Consider the following 14,533-nt stretch of genomic DNA (forward strand, 5'->3'; position numbering starts at 1 on the left):
GTGAACTGGGATTCTGAGGAAACGGCTCATTCCTGACTCCTTACTGACCTTTTTGTATGTTTTCAAAGCAAACATGCAAAGCATGAAGACCTTCAAAAACCCTTCTCTTGCTTCTCAAAGCCTGATTCAGCTTGCAAAGGCAGCAGGGCCCTTCCTTTTCTTGTAGGAAACCTGAGTCTCTTAGATGGTTTCCCCATATGACCTTGGTCAAGCCAGATACTCTCGTTGGACCTCAATTTCTCCTTCTGTGAAGCCTCCAAGGTCTTCCAGCTCTGACATTCTATGATTCGTTTCCATAAAATGATGAGTTGGCTGTGGCACTTTGACCTCACTGGGGCAAACATTTCAGATAAGCAGGTCCTGCTATCTCAGGAGCCTTTCTCTTCACCTCCATCCCTTCACATGAAACCCAACACCAGAGTTTCTAGGACAGCCTCCTCATTGATAAAGTGTTCCCTGACTTCTCAATGAGCTTGTACACTGTAGCTGCAGCGATAATGGGCTATATCTGGCCGGCCCGGAATCCTGCCCATGTTCCAGTCAGTGCCCTGGCTATCAGTTGTCTGCTGAGCATGAATGGCCAGAGGCAGAAAAAGGACAAGGAGCCATGCTGGTGAGAAGTGGAAGTGATTAACTTATGTCGCATGCTCCAGCGTGAGTTGCAGCCAGCGATAGGCGAATGTATGTTGACAGCTGCCTTGGAGTTCACACCACACCGTCAGCACCCTACAGGAAACAGATTACTCCAGGGCTTGAGAGCTCGTTGACAGCTGGAGCTTTCTGATAAAGTTGTCAGAAAGTGAAAAGGACAGTCCCAGGAAATTGTAAGTTTCCTGTCCTTGGAGGTGTACTGGTAGAAGAGGAGGAACAATGGCTGGAATGTTGTAGATGAGGTTGAACGTACACTGATGGGCTGGGTGCAGTCGCTCATGCCTGTAATCCCAGCACTTTTGGATGCCGAGGGAAGCAGATTCTCTGAGCTCAGGAGCTCAAGACCAGCCTGGGCAACATGGCAAAAACCTGTCTCTACTAAAAATACAAAAACTTAGCTGGGTGTGGTGGTGTGTGCCTGTAATCTCAGCTACTCAGGAGGCTGAGACACAAGAATCGCTTGAACCTGGGAGGCAAAAGTTGCAGTGAGTCGAGATTGCACCACTGTACTCCTGCCTGGGTGACCAAGCAAGACTCTGTCTCATTTCAAGAAAGGAAGAAAGAAAGTAGAAAGTGCAGTGACGGGTGGATCATGTCTGTCCTGTTCTTCACAATGTCATTGTAACCTAGCATGATGTCCTCTTCTGTGCTTAAGGGCTCGGGGTCAAGGTGTATCTGTCTGGGCAACTGTTGGGGCCCCAGGAGATGGTGGAATGGAGGGGAGGTGGTATAAGCAAGTTGGACTAAACTTCTAGAAGGAGAGCCAGGATCCAGGTGTCAGGAAAGGGCAAAAATCCAGAGATAGAAAGAGCAAGAAATTCAGGGTGGGAAGCAAGAATTCACAATAAGAGAATGGGGTAAAGTGAAAACAAGTCAAGGTCAACTAGAATTGGAGGACAGTGGTTCTAAGTGGTCACTTATAAACTGGAAAGGGTATGATGTCAGGTGCATTGGCCTAGATTTAAAAATGACCAGAAGTGGGGTGTACATTGTGTCTTGCTGATAACACTGCACTGCAGAACAGTAGCAATCATCTTTTAGGAAGTCCAGTTCAGAAAAAACAGAAAGGCTAATGGACCATATTTACCACCACCTAAAATGAAATGCCTTTGTTAATTTAACTCTCATGAAAAAAATACAGATATTCTTATAACTTGGATTACATACTTTGTGCAATGTCACTTAGAAAATTGGTACTGCTTTTGGCCACTTTGATGTTACTCTCCAGGCCTATTTGAGAAGAAGCCGTGAGGTGGCAACTTCCTAATCTTTCACCTCAGTATAGCCCAAGCAATGAGCACTAGCAGACCCTTGTGGGCTATCCACATGATCTCATCTCTGCTGTAGAACTTCTCCAAATGGAATTTCAACTTCAGAGAAAACAGTATAAACTACATGGTTTCGTAAGGAGTCCACAAGTCTGAATACTTATTCTGTTACCAGCCCCACCCCTCTCTTTTTCACTTTGATTTGCATGTAGTTTTGAGTCAGGCCAGAAAAAGCACTTAAAGCTTTCCATTTCATGACCCCACCCTCCCAAAGGCGCGAGCCCTGTTGGGCTTTGGCATCAGTCTGAAAGATCGTGCGCGTTCTCTGTTTCTACCCGAGCATGTCACAGGAGAGAGCCTGACCTGGGTGGGGTGAGATGAGGAAACTGGATGACTTCCCAGCCTCTCATGAGTCAGGTGTTCATGGCCTCATTCTTTTATTCAGAGAGAATTCCTGGAACCTAACCCGTTTTCTGATATCAATGCAAAAACACCTTTAGCGCCAAGTGGCGCCCTTTGGGGTCACATCGATGGACCCTACAGGCAGCCTCCTCTTTGGAATGGGAGAGATGGGCTGGGAGAGGCAGCCAAGAAGCCCTCTTTGCAGAGTCTCTAGGGTGATGGTGCAAAGTTTAAGTTTTACTCTAAGAGCAACGGGAAGTTATTACAGAGTTTGATGCAGACAGGCCGTGATCTGACAACCATTTTTTAGAAGATATCTCTGTCCGCAGCGTGGGTGATGAAATCGAGGGAGGGAGGGTATGAGGGAGACCAGTTAGGAGGCTACTGAGGTCTCCATCCACTTGAGTATTCATTCATTCTCCAAATATTCCCTATTTGGAGAGGCTCCCTACCCTCCCGGCGCTTAGGGATGAGAAGGACAATACAAAAGTAAATGACTCTAGAAGAGATCGTTTCAAAGCGTGATGAGTGCTGTGCAGAACTTGAACAAGGTGCTGTGATAAAAGGGAATGGAGGGGAGGTGACATTCACTTCAGAGGGCTGAAGGGATGGCCTTTCTGAAGAAATGGTATTTGTGCTGAGACCTAATACTGGGACTGTGCGAGTCATATGAAAATGTGGAGTGGGGATGGTGTGGGGGGTGTTGCAGGTAGAGGAAACCATGAGTGCAAAGGCCTTGAGGCAAGAATGAGCTTGGCTTGTGACCAGGCAGTGGGATCTAGGGAGAGAGGTTGGCAGGGACCAAGCTAGGCAGCTCCTTGAAGCCCCCAGTTAGGAGCTGGGTTTTCCTCTGAGGGGATGAGGAGCCATAACAGAGGGTTGCATGATAGAATCCAGAGGCGGCAAACTATAGCCAATAGGTTATGCCAGCCCACCTCCTGCCTGTGTAAATAAAGTTTTATTGGAACATGGTCTCACCCATTCATTCACATGTTATCTGTGGCTGCTTTCACACTACAAGGAAGAACTGTAGTTGTGACAGAAACCAGCTGGCCCACAAAGCCTAAAATACTTTCTGTCTTTCTGGCCTTGTGCAGGAAAGTTTGTTGATACCTGATCTAGTTTGTATTTTCAGAAGGTGACTGACTCTGACTGCTATGTGGGGTGGCGTCATGACATGGAGCTACAAGGCCACTGTAGGACAAGAGATGAAGATGAGGTTGCTCCTTTGCATCAATGCCTGTGGCTGATGTCCCCCTCCTCCATCAGACAGAGGGAGATGGTGGCTCAGACTGATGGGCCCATCCTTCTGGGTGCACACTGCTTCTAAGGTCAGAGGCTGCCCAGCACACTGTGGCCAGCCAGGCGGACTCTGCTTTGCTGGGTGAACTTGGCAAGAGGAGTTCACTGCTGCTTGTGGAGCCTCCGCCCAAACCATAACTGCCTGTCTTTTGTCTGTGACACCTCGTCACCAATTTGGGGCTTAGGAGACAGCGTGGGCCAAGCAGCTGCTTCCCATTCCCCACTTGTCCCATGTCAGCAGCCCGTCGTGACTGCCAAGCGTGCCCACACCGCTCCCAGCAAACGGCGAGGGACACTGTGAGAAAAGGATCTAGTGTCCAAATTGCAGGGCAGTTTGCTTTTGTTTTGTTTCTTAAGAAAAATATGAAATAAGTAAAATAGTTGAGTATTGTGTTAGAAAACTAACCCCAAACATCTGGATTTTTGGTACTGTGGTAGCTTATTTTCATTCTTTTGTTTCTAACTGATAAATATTCACAAAATAATTTTTTTTAGTAAGGAAAACCATCCGTGTTATATAAAGGCATGGTGAGGATGAGAGCAGGGATAAGAACAGAAGATTTGGAATATCACAGCTGTCACAAGTAGCTCCCTCTGGTGGAGCTTATTTCAGCCAGCATTTATTGAGAAACTACTCTGTGCCAACTATTTTCAGGTACTGGGGAAGCTCAGTGGAATAAAACAAGGTGTCTGCTGCCTGGGGGCTCACGATCAGATAACGACTGTGACAGTGGCAATATGACAAAATAACTAAAACAAACCACTTGTGATGTCTTTCATCCTTACAACATCCCTCTAATGTAGGTGTTCTTCCAATTTTAAATTGAGATTTGAAGAGGAAATGCCAGAATTGGGATTTGAAACCACATTTATTTGCCTTTAGAGCCTTCTGCTCCCCTTTGGATTGGTAGAGCTAGAACTAGTCAGTATGTTCCAGGGAGGCAGGCTTTAGCTCACGAGCAGAAGGGCAACTAAAAAGGTGATGTGCTGTGTGTCCACGTGGTGTGTTAATCAAGGCCTACAGAGGCATGGCTGAATCCAGATCCTCGAAGGAGATTCTCAGAAATTAATCTCTCTCCATGTCTTGGATCTGCTTTTCCCTGGCTTGACTGCAGTAGCAAGTAGGTTCTTCCCTATGGAATGGCAGGCTGCCATTAGGAGCTTCAAGCTAACATTCTATCTACTTCACAGAGTCTCAAGAGAAAGAGAGCATCTTTTTCTCAATGGTTTCTGCAAAAGTCCCAGGACTAACTCTGATTGGCCTATTTTGAGTCACATGCCCATGTCTAAGCCAATTTTTGCAGCCACATGAATGTGGGACTCTCATTGAATAAACTCACCAACACACATGGACTGAGAGCAGTCCTCACCCCCTATCTTCTGAGGTCCCCTACTACCACTGTTCCCAATAGTACAAAGGCATTGGGCTCTTTGGGATCTTTGGATCGGAGGTCATGGGCTCCAGTATAATGGAAGGAGGGTGGATTTGGAGTTCAACGGCTTGGTTAGTCACTTACTGTGTGACCTTGATTAAATAACCTTCTCTGAGCCTCATTTATAAGCTGGGTATTATAGCACCTTCCCTGTTGGCTGCAGGGATATTAAACAGGCACTGTCTGCACAGCAGATGCTGAGTCTCAATAGCGAGCTCCTGGAATAGGAGCCACTTGGACAAGGGCTGTTTGTAAAGGCCTGGCCAAGCCAGTTTCCTTCTCCTGCTTCTCTAGCTCCAGCCAGCTCCCCAGAACAATGTTCCCAGAATGAATTGGCTCAGCAACTTGTAGAAATGCTTCCAGAAAAGGCAGTTCACGATCAGGTCCTATGCTTTGCAGGGGTCTATGTTAGACACAGCTGAGTGGTAGAAAATGCACATTCTGGGTCTTCTTCATGGCATCATTAGTGGGAAGGTGAACAGCTGATTTCAAGTAAAGGAGGTTACCCTAGATATTTGGTATGGGCCTGTTTTGATCCATTCAAAGTCCTTAAGAGCAGAACTGAGGCTTCTCTGAAGAAGAAGAACTTCTGCCTGTGGACAGCAGCTTCAGTTCATGCCCAAGTCCAACCTGCCCTTCCTGACAGCACTCCAGTCCCCACAATCATGTAGGCTGATTCCTTGCAGTAAATCCTTTAACATATATCTCCTACTGGCTCTGTTTGTTTGAACCCTGGCTGATACAGACTTTGGTACTAGAAGTGACTTTAGAGGATCATGATCTTAAGGAAGAGTTTTCCAAATTGGTTCAAGGTTTTCTGGAATTGGTTATCTAATCTGATTAGATTTTAAAACACTAATGACTCTGTTTTCAGTGACAAAGAATAGCAGTCCCCAATGTTTTTGGCATCAGGAGCCTGTTTCATTGAAGACAATTTTTCCATGAATGGTTGGGGTGGGGGATGGTTTCAAGTTGAAACTGTTCCACCTCAGATCATCAGGCATTAGATTCTCATAAGGAGCATGTGACCTAGAGCCCTTGCATGTGCAGTTCACAACAAGGCTCACATTCCTATGAGAATCTAATGCTACTGATGATTTGACACGAGGTAGAGCTTAGGCGGTAATGCCCACTCACCCGCCTCTCATCACCCACTGTAGAGCCCAGTTCCTAAGAAGCCATGGACCAGTACCAGTCCATGGCCCAGGGGTGGGGGACCCCTGGCAAAGAGGACACTGCTAGTACATGGCATGCCATGGCAATATAGATATGCCAAATACTGCCATTGATGAGGAAAAGAAGAGTAAGCCTGAAATACAAGAGATCTATTAGGGTTTCTCTCAGTACTACCATGTCTTGTCAATCTAATTTAGGCAGGACTATTAATGGCCTACACCATTCAAGAATGAAAGTTTGGGTCACTCTGCTAGGTAAAGAAGCATGACCAGCTGAGGTGCTTGCTGAGGGCAGAGGGAATATGGAATGGGTAGTGGAAGAAGGTGGTTATAAATGCCAGCTATGGCTATGTGCAGCTGCAGAAATGAGGACTATAATAGTTATAAATATTTCTTCCTTATTTTCTTACGAACATCTTTGTATATATCTGTCAAGCAAGTATTTTTGTTTTCTTACCTCCCGTATGCCCTTACCAGATGACATAAGATGTATTAATAATTGTTTACTTTACATCACAGTATTTAAATTGCAGGCTACCAAAGGGAAGGGTGAAGATCACCCAAGAACTTTGCACATTCCTCTCGGAAAAGGGCTAATGTGTTTTCAGTTGTACTCAGGGTGTTTGTATCACGTTAGATGAAAGTGTGGCTTAGTGATCTTGTTTATTTGGATAATTATGTATGGTTTAGGGAGATGATCTGGATGCCAAGTTGACAAGGGGTAGACTGTGATGGTCAGTTTTATATGACAGCTTGGCTAGGCTTTCATCCCCAGTTATTTGATTAAACCCTAATCTAGGTGTAGCGGTGATGATATTTTGTAGATGTGATTAACATTCATAATCAGTTGACTTAAAATAGATTATTTTTGGTTATCTGGGTGGGTCTAATTCAATTGAAATGTCTTACAAGTGGAACTGCAGTTTCCCTGAAATCCTGTGAAATTTCCCTGAAATTCTGCCTGTGGACTGCAGCTTCATGATGTGCCCGAGTTTCAGACTGCCCATACTGACAGCCCAGTTTCAGAGTGCCCAGCCAGACCCTGCAGTAGTGTAAGCCAAATCCTTGCAATAAATCCTTTAGTATGTATCTCTTACTGGTTCTGTTTCGATGGTTGCACTCTGGCCAATAAACTCCTATTTTCCAGAAGAGATTGTATAGAATTGATGTTCATTCTTCTTTGAATGTTTGGAGATTTCTTTTTTGACAGTTTTTAAAAATTACAAATTTAACTTCCTTAATATTGGAGCACTATTGAAATGATCTATTTCATATTGGGTAAGTTGTGGTAGTTTTTGTATTTTGAGAAGTTGCTTCATTTCATCTAAGTTGTCTAATTTATGTGTGTAGAGTTGTTCTTTTATTCCCTTATTATTGTTTTGATGTGAGCAGGGTCTGTAGGAATATCCTCTGTTTCCTTCCTGATGTTGGTAATTTGTGACTTTTCTTTTTTTCTCTATCAGCCTTGCCAGAGGATCAGGAATTTCATTTATTTTGTGTGAAGAATCAGATTTTTATTTCATTGATTTTCTTTGTTTCTAGTTTCACCAATTTCTGCTCATTATAATTTCCTTTTTTCTGTTTGTTTTGGATTTATCTTGCTTTTCTTTTTTAGGTTCTTGATATGAGAGCTTAGGTTATTGATTTGAGACTTTTCCTCTTTTCTGGCATTTGCACTTAGTGCTGTAAATTTCCTTCTCAGCACTGTGTTAGCTGTTTCCCATAAATTTGGTATGTTGTATATTGTCATTCAATTCAATGGATTTTTTATTTCCTTGAAGACTTCCTCTTCGATTATTTCGAAGTATGTCTTTTTATTTTCCACAAGTTTGGAAATTTTCTTATTATTTTTCTGTTATTGATTTCTAGTTTGATTCTATTGTGTTAAAAAAAAATACTGCATCTGATTTCAATTCTTTTAAAGTCGGTGACATTTTTCATGGCCCAGGATATGGTCTATCTTGATATGTGTCTTGTGGGCACTTAAAAATAATACGTACTCTGCTGTTGGTGGCAAAGTGATCTATAAATGCCAATTTGATCCTATCAGTTGTATTGTTGAGTTTTCTATATCCTTGATGATTTTCTGTACAACTGATCTTTCAGTTGTTGAAAGAGCAGTACAAAGTCTTCAACTATAATTGTGAATTTGTCTATTTCTCCTTTCAGTTCTATCAGTTTTTGCTTTACATATTTTGCAGCCCTTGTTTGGTGGACACACATTTAGGATTGCTATGACTTCTTGATGGATTATCTTTTTTGTCATTATATAATGTCCCTGTCTTCTCTCTGATAATTTATTTTAGTCTGAAGTCTACCTTATTATTTATTAATATAGACACTCCTGCTCTCATTTAAGTCATGTTTGTATGATGTTTCTTCTTCCATCCTTTTACTTTCAACCTGTCTATATCATCATATTTGAAGTGAGTTTCTTGTAGGCCTCATAGAGTTGCTCATGCTTTTTAATCCATTCTGACAATCTCTGTCTGTTAATTGGTGTAGCTGGCCCATTTATATTCAATATAAATATTGATATTATAAAGCTAGGTCTGTCGTTTTTTAATGGTCTGTTTATTCTCTGTTTTAATTTCTTTTAAATTCTTTTTTTTAATTATTATTTTAATGAGATGGGGTTTTACTCTGTGCCCCAGGCTGGAGCACAGTGGTGCAATCATAGCTCACTGCAGCCTTGAACTCCTGGGCTCAAGTGATCCTCCCATCTCAGCCTTCTGAGTATAAGCACCCAGATTCTGTTTTAAATTTATTTGTTTACTTTCTTCTGCCTTCCTGTGGGCTCCACTAGCATTTTTAAAATCCCATTTTGGAACAGACATGGTGGCTCACACCTGTAATCCCAGCACTTTGGGAGGCCAAGGTAGGAGGATCCCTAGAGCCCATAAGTTAGAGACTTGCCGGGGCAACATAGCAAAACCAGCTCTCTACATAAAGTTTTGTAAATAATAGCTGGGTCCCATGGTACGTACCTGTAGTCCCAGCTACTCAGGAGGCTGAGGTGGGAGGATCACTTGAGCCCAGGATATCAAGGCTGCAGTGACCCATGATCATACCACTACACTCCAGCCTGGGTGACAGAGTGAGACCCTGTCTCTAAAAATAAAAGTAATTCCATTTGATTTATCAGTTGTGTATTTGAGTGTATCTTTTCACATAGACTTTTGGTGGTCGCTCTGAGTACTGAATTGTGTATATGTAACTTATCAGCCTACTGAGGTCATCATTTTGCCAGTTTAAGTGAAGTATAGAAAACTTAGCTCCCTTTCTGTCCCTTTACCTACACTTGTTAGCAACTGTCTTAAATTTTTCTGCTACATACATGCAGAACCACAGCAGCCAGTGTTGTAATATTTGCTCCTACAATCAAACATAATTTAGGAAAGCCTATTTGGGAGAAAGGGAAATCCTGTTTAACTTACCAACATTTTTGTTTATTATATTCTTTCTTTTTTCCTGATGTTCCAAAGTTCCTCCTTTTATTGCTTTCTTTCTGTTCTTTTTATTATGGCTGTTTTGAGATCCTTTTCAGATAATTCTAATATCTCCATCACCTTGGTATGGGTATCGATTGATTGTCTTTTATTCATTCCATTTGAGATATTCCTGCTTCTTGATATGTCAAGTGATTTTTTCATTAAAACCTGGAAATGTTTGTATTCTGGTGAGACTTGGGCCTTATTGAAGCTTTCTCTGTACCTGGCTTTCTCTGACACTGTTTCCACAGGGGGATGTGTGTGGCATTCCTCGTGATTGACATGTGAAAGTAGAAGTCCAGGTTTTCCACTCAGCCCCCATGACACCAAGGTGTGGGGGTTCTCATTACTGCCGAGTGGGGAGTGAGAGTTCCAGCTCACCAGTAGTCTCCGCTGACATTTTGATGGAGGTGGCCTCATCGCTGCTGGGTGCTGCTAAAAGTCCTGACCCTCCCAAGAACTCCTTGGACACCCTGGAGAGTGGAGAGAGAAAGAGATGCCTCATTATTGCGGGGGGGGAATGAAAACCCAGAGGCTCCATGTGGGTGGACTCTATGAGGGTGGGGAAGGGTGAGCTGATTGCCAGCCAATGAGGGTGAGGCCTCTATCTCTACTGGGCCTTCTTGGAAACCACTCCTGCCAGGCTATTGAGATCCTCCTTACAGCCTCTCGAGTGGGGACATCTAGGCTCCCACTCACCACTTGCTGGCGTGGTTTGTGCGGTGTTTATCTGGAGTAGAACAGGGTTGTCTAAAAGTTTTCTTTCTTGCTGAGCTGCCCTTTCCCTGGCCAGCTGGTAAGGGACAGGCTTTTGTCGGGGCTTTCTTTGTTGGTGTTTCCAGGTCACCAGCTTCTTCCGCTCCAAGTCTCTTCCCAGGACAATTTGATTCCTATCCGAGCTTGGAGGTCTGTGCCCACATTACTCAGGGAAGTCGCAGAGCACCGGACACGCCTCAGAGGATCTCCTGAACTTGGAGAGAGATGATTATGGATTGCAGACAGGAAGACAATATGAAAACTAGAAGAAAAAGATGTCATTCGTACTTCGAGTATGTGTTGGGTGTTTGAAAACTGATTTTTTCATCATGTGTCCAATCTTTATTGTTTCTTTTTTTCCTTTTTGTTATTACTGTGAAAAGTTCACAGTCATTGTAGAAAAATGAGAAACCAAGGTTAAGCAAGAAGAAAACATCAGGCAGGAAGATTGCTTGAGCCTAGGAGTTCGAGGCTGCAGTGAAATATGATTACACCGTTGCACTCCAGCCTGGGCAACAAAGTGAGACCCTGACTCAAAAAACAAAAAAATGTACAATAAAGTTGAACTTTAATGGGAATCAGGAAAAAAATGAGAAGAACACATTGACCTAAATAAGAGATAATTGGAGTCCGTGTTAAGTCGCAGGTTGTATGCTCACAAAGCCGGCCTGCTTGTGTCCACCAATGCAGCCCCTCTCACGTTTCTGTTTCCTCCCTCTAAGCCTTCAGGAGCACCTGCCCAGTGCCAGGTCCTACGCTGAGTACAGACAGTGGAGGTACAAGTCACACCTGCAGAGCAGAGCCTCTGCCTGTTGACAAGAAGGAGGATAGGCTGCCCCAGGCGGAGGGAGCGGCATTGCAGAGATGCAGAGACATGCACAACTTGGTGCAGTCCTTCCAGCGTTGCTGAAGCATTGCAGGGAAGGAGGCTGTGGCTCTGGGTTGTGCAGTCCTAAGTTTGCACCTGTTCTGTGGGCCACAGGAGAGCAGAGTCTGAGACGGGGACAGTGTTAGTTCGCTAGAGCTTCCATGACAAAATACACAGACTAGGGGGCTTAAGGAACAGACATTTATTTTCTAACAATTCTGGAGGCTGGAAGTCTAAGATCAAGGTGTTCGCAAGTTTGGGTTCTCCCAGGGTCTCTCTCCTGGGCTTGCAGGTAGCCACCTGCTCACAGCCCCTCCTCTGTTTATGTATAGACCTGGGGTTTCTGTGTGTCCTGATCTCCTCTTCTTATAAGACCACCGGTCAGATTGGATGAGGGCCCACCTTAATGGCCTCATTTTAACTTAACTATCTCTTTAGAGGCCCTATTTCCAGATATGGGCATGTCATGATATACTGGGGTTTAGGACTTCAACATAAAAATTTCTGGGGTGGAGAAAGAGACACAGCTCAGCCCCTAACAGGAAGTGAGCAGAGGAGCGACTGGATTCTAGTATATGACATAATTGGATTTCTGGCATCATGGAGGATGGATTGCAGGGAGAGGGCGGCTCAGAGACTGCCAGAGATTTTTAAAGAAAAGAAAAGGGATGGTGAAGATACAAACCAAGGTGGGAGCCATGGGCATGGGGAGCAGCAGGTAGGTCAGGGCGAGAGGGACAAGCAGAGAAAGGCGGCAGGGGCGGCAGGGAGCCCACGCTCAGGAAGCTCCTGGCCTTGGCTCCCCTCTAGGAGAAGCCCTCTCGCTGGGATCAGCCTTTGAGGCTGGCCTGCCTCGTCTTACTTCTTGATCTGATCCGGGAAACCTGTTTGCTGCTTTCCCCAAACAGAATGCACCCAAAGAGATCCACAGGAACACACAATGCAATTAAATTTCTGGAAACTAAAGACAGAAAAATATTGTGAAACTGGGTCAGCTGCAATGTAGCTGATTTACAGAGTCAATAATAACTCCACAGGTGTGTGCAGAGCGGCACACTCCTCCTTAATGGACCCTTTTTGCCAGGTTTTCTGTATCAGAATTATACTAGTTTCACAAAAGGAATTTGGAAGCTTTCCTTTCTCTGCACGCTGAAATGCTCTAAATAGCACTGGAGTGATCGTTCCCCTAAAGATTTGGTTGGGTTCACTTATGGGCCTGGTGAGTTTCCCCCCTTTTCACATCTTCATGAAGGTGGTCCCTTGAGACCATCACCACAATGAAGATGACGAGCATTTCCATCACCCCCAAAGTCCCCTGGTGCCCTCCTGCGTGCAACCCGCCCCTCCTCCACCCCCGTCCCCAAGCAATCCTTGGCCTACTTTCTGTTATTATAGATTTGTTTGCATCTTCTAGAATTTTATGCAAATGGAATCAAACAGTACTTTCTTTGGCCTCTTTCACTCAGCATAATTATTTTGAGATTCATGCATGTCGTGTGTATCCAGAGTTTATTCATTTTTATTGCTGAGTAAAATTCCATTGTATGAATATACCACCATTTGTCTATATATTCACCAGTTGGGGGACGTCTGAGTTGTTTCCAGTTTGAGGCTATTATAAATAAAGCTGCTATAAACATTCGCGTACAAGTCTTTGTGCAGACATATGTATTTTTTCCTCTCTTGGATAAATACCTCAGAGTGGCAAGATTGGGCCATATGGTAGGTGTATGTTTAATGTTTTAAGAAACTGCCCATTTTCCAAAGTGGCTGTTCCACTTCGCATTCTCACCAGCAGCATACGAGAGCATTCCGGTTGCTCCATATCCTAGCTGGCACTAGATACAGCCAGCCTTCCTCTGATTTTTTGAATGGTTGCAAATTGACAACTTTCTCAAATTCTTCTCTTTATCTTAGACTAGGCTGCCTATCTGACAGAGCCACCAGCGAAACTCAGATACTGGTGTGTCATTCCAGGGTGTGAGCTGGGGGAAGAATGAAGGAACATGGGAAGTGAAGCGGGAAAGGAGAGAAAGAAAACACAGGGTGGTACGTGATTGAGCTGGTCACAGCTGCAGAGCGAAGCACACCAGGTCACTCAGCCATGCAACATCTCCAGAGGAGCCAGGACTAGAAGAAGAAGAAGAAAGAGGCATCTTCTGGTGATTTTCCATCATCTGTCTTTCACTGGTCCAAACTGACCCTAGGGCCTTAACTCCCCTGGAAGTGTTGTGGTCCCTTCAGACAGCTTCTGGGGAAGCCACATGCTACATCCCAGGGCACAGTGCTTTATCTGCATCTAGAAAGAGTGAGATGAGCCAGAGCTTCTGCATGACTGCTTGGGTTGGATGAGAACACTAGAGTTGCTGTGGTTCCATGGAGGGTAAGATGCCAGGCCTTGTGGCAGACGTCACCCTGTGGGAGATGGAGCCTGTAGCAGTTAGAAGGTGAGCTGGCATGGAGCCTGGGCTCCTCTGAGCAAGTAAGTGAGGCTGGGGGTATCATTGGGGTGCATCCAGTGGAGCTGAGTCAACCCGGAGAGGTCTGTGAGTTAAGTACAAGCTTCAGGGAGAGTTTGCATCTGTGAACTCCTCTCATCTCTGACACAGTCCTGGGATGTCAACAGGATGTAAAATCTGAAGCCCTGGATTTCAGATGTGGGAAGTCCGGTCTTCTCCAAGTGACCCATCCAGGATCACAGATCAACCAAGGGTGGCACACATGGGTCTTCAGACTCTGAGCCCAGTGCTCTTTCCACTGTGCTATGTGGTTGTAAAACATTCTCAGATTTCCATTTCCGGGACTGTGTTTGGTTTCGAGGCACCTGCTGGGAGACAAAGCAGCACGTCCCAAGTCTTGTTTCCTATTTTCATCCACTTTGGGGCAGTGGAGCAGCAGCAGATCCAGGTGAAAGGCTGCCCAGGGGCCTCATGGGAAGGAAGTGGGGGATGTTGAGGTCTGGTCCCACTTTGTGTGACTTTGGGCTAATGCTTGTTTGCCTTGGGCCTTGTTCACTCCCCTACTCCTGCCCTCATTCATTCAGCAAACATTTGGTAAGAGGGTACGACCTATGTGCCAGACATTGTGCTATAGAGGGAATATCAAAATGAGTGACATGGTCATGACATTTCTAACTCTGACCGATGTTACACGGGAAAATTATTAATATACATCTTATAGCGACATT

At 44.6% G+C, this 14,533-nt stretch overlaps 1 long non-coding RNA gene across 2 annotated transcripts in view; it reads left to right on the plus strand.

The window, feature by feature from the left end:
- Positions 1-394: 394 nt before the first annotated feature.
- Positions 395-14,533, plus strand: part of LOC116539407 — a 30,629-nt gene continuing 16,490 nt past the window's right edge. For both annotated transcript variants that reach the window (XR_004264031.1, XR_004264030.1), the window contains exon 1: positions 395-824. This is a non-coding gene — a long non-coding RNA (uncharacterized LOC116539407). The remainder of the gene's footprint in view (positions 825-14,533) is intronic.

Source organism: Sapajus apella, unplaced genomic scaffold, assembly GCF_009761245.1.
Source record: "Sapajus apella isolate SASKATOON/1434 unplaced genomic scaffold, GSC_monkey_1.0 scaffold128, whole genome shotgun sequence".
NCBI lineage: Eukaryota > Metazoa > Chordata > Mammalia > Primates > Cebidae > Sapajus > Sapajus apella.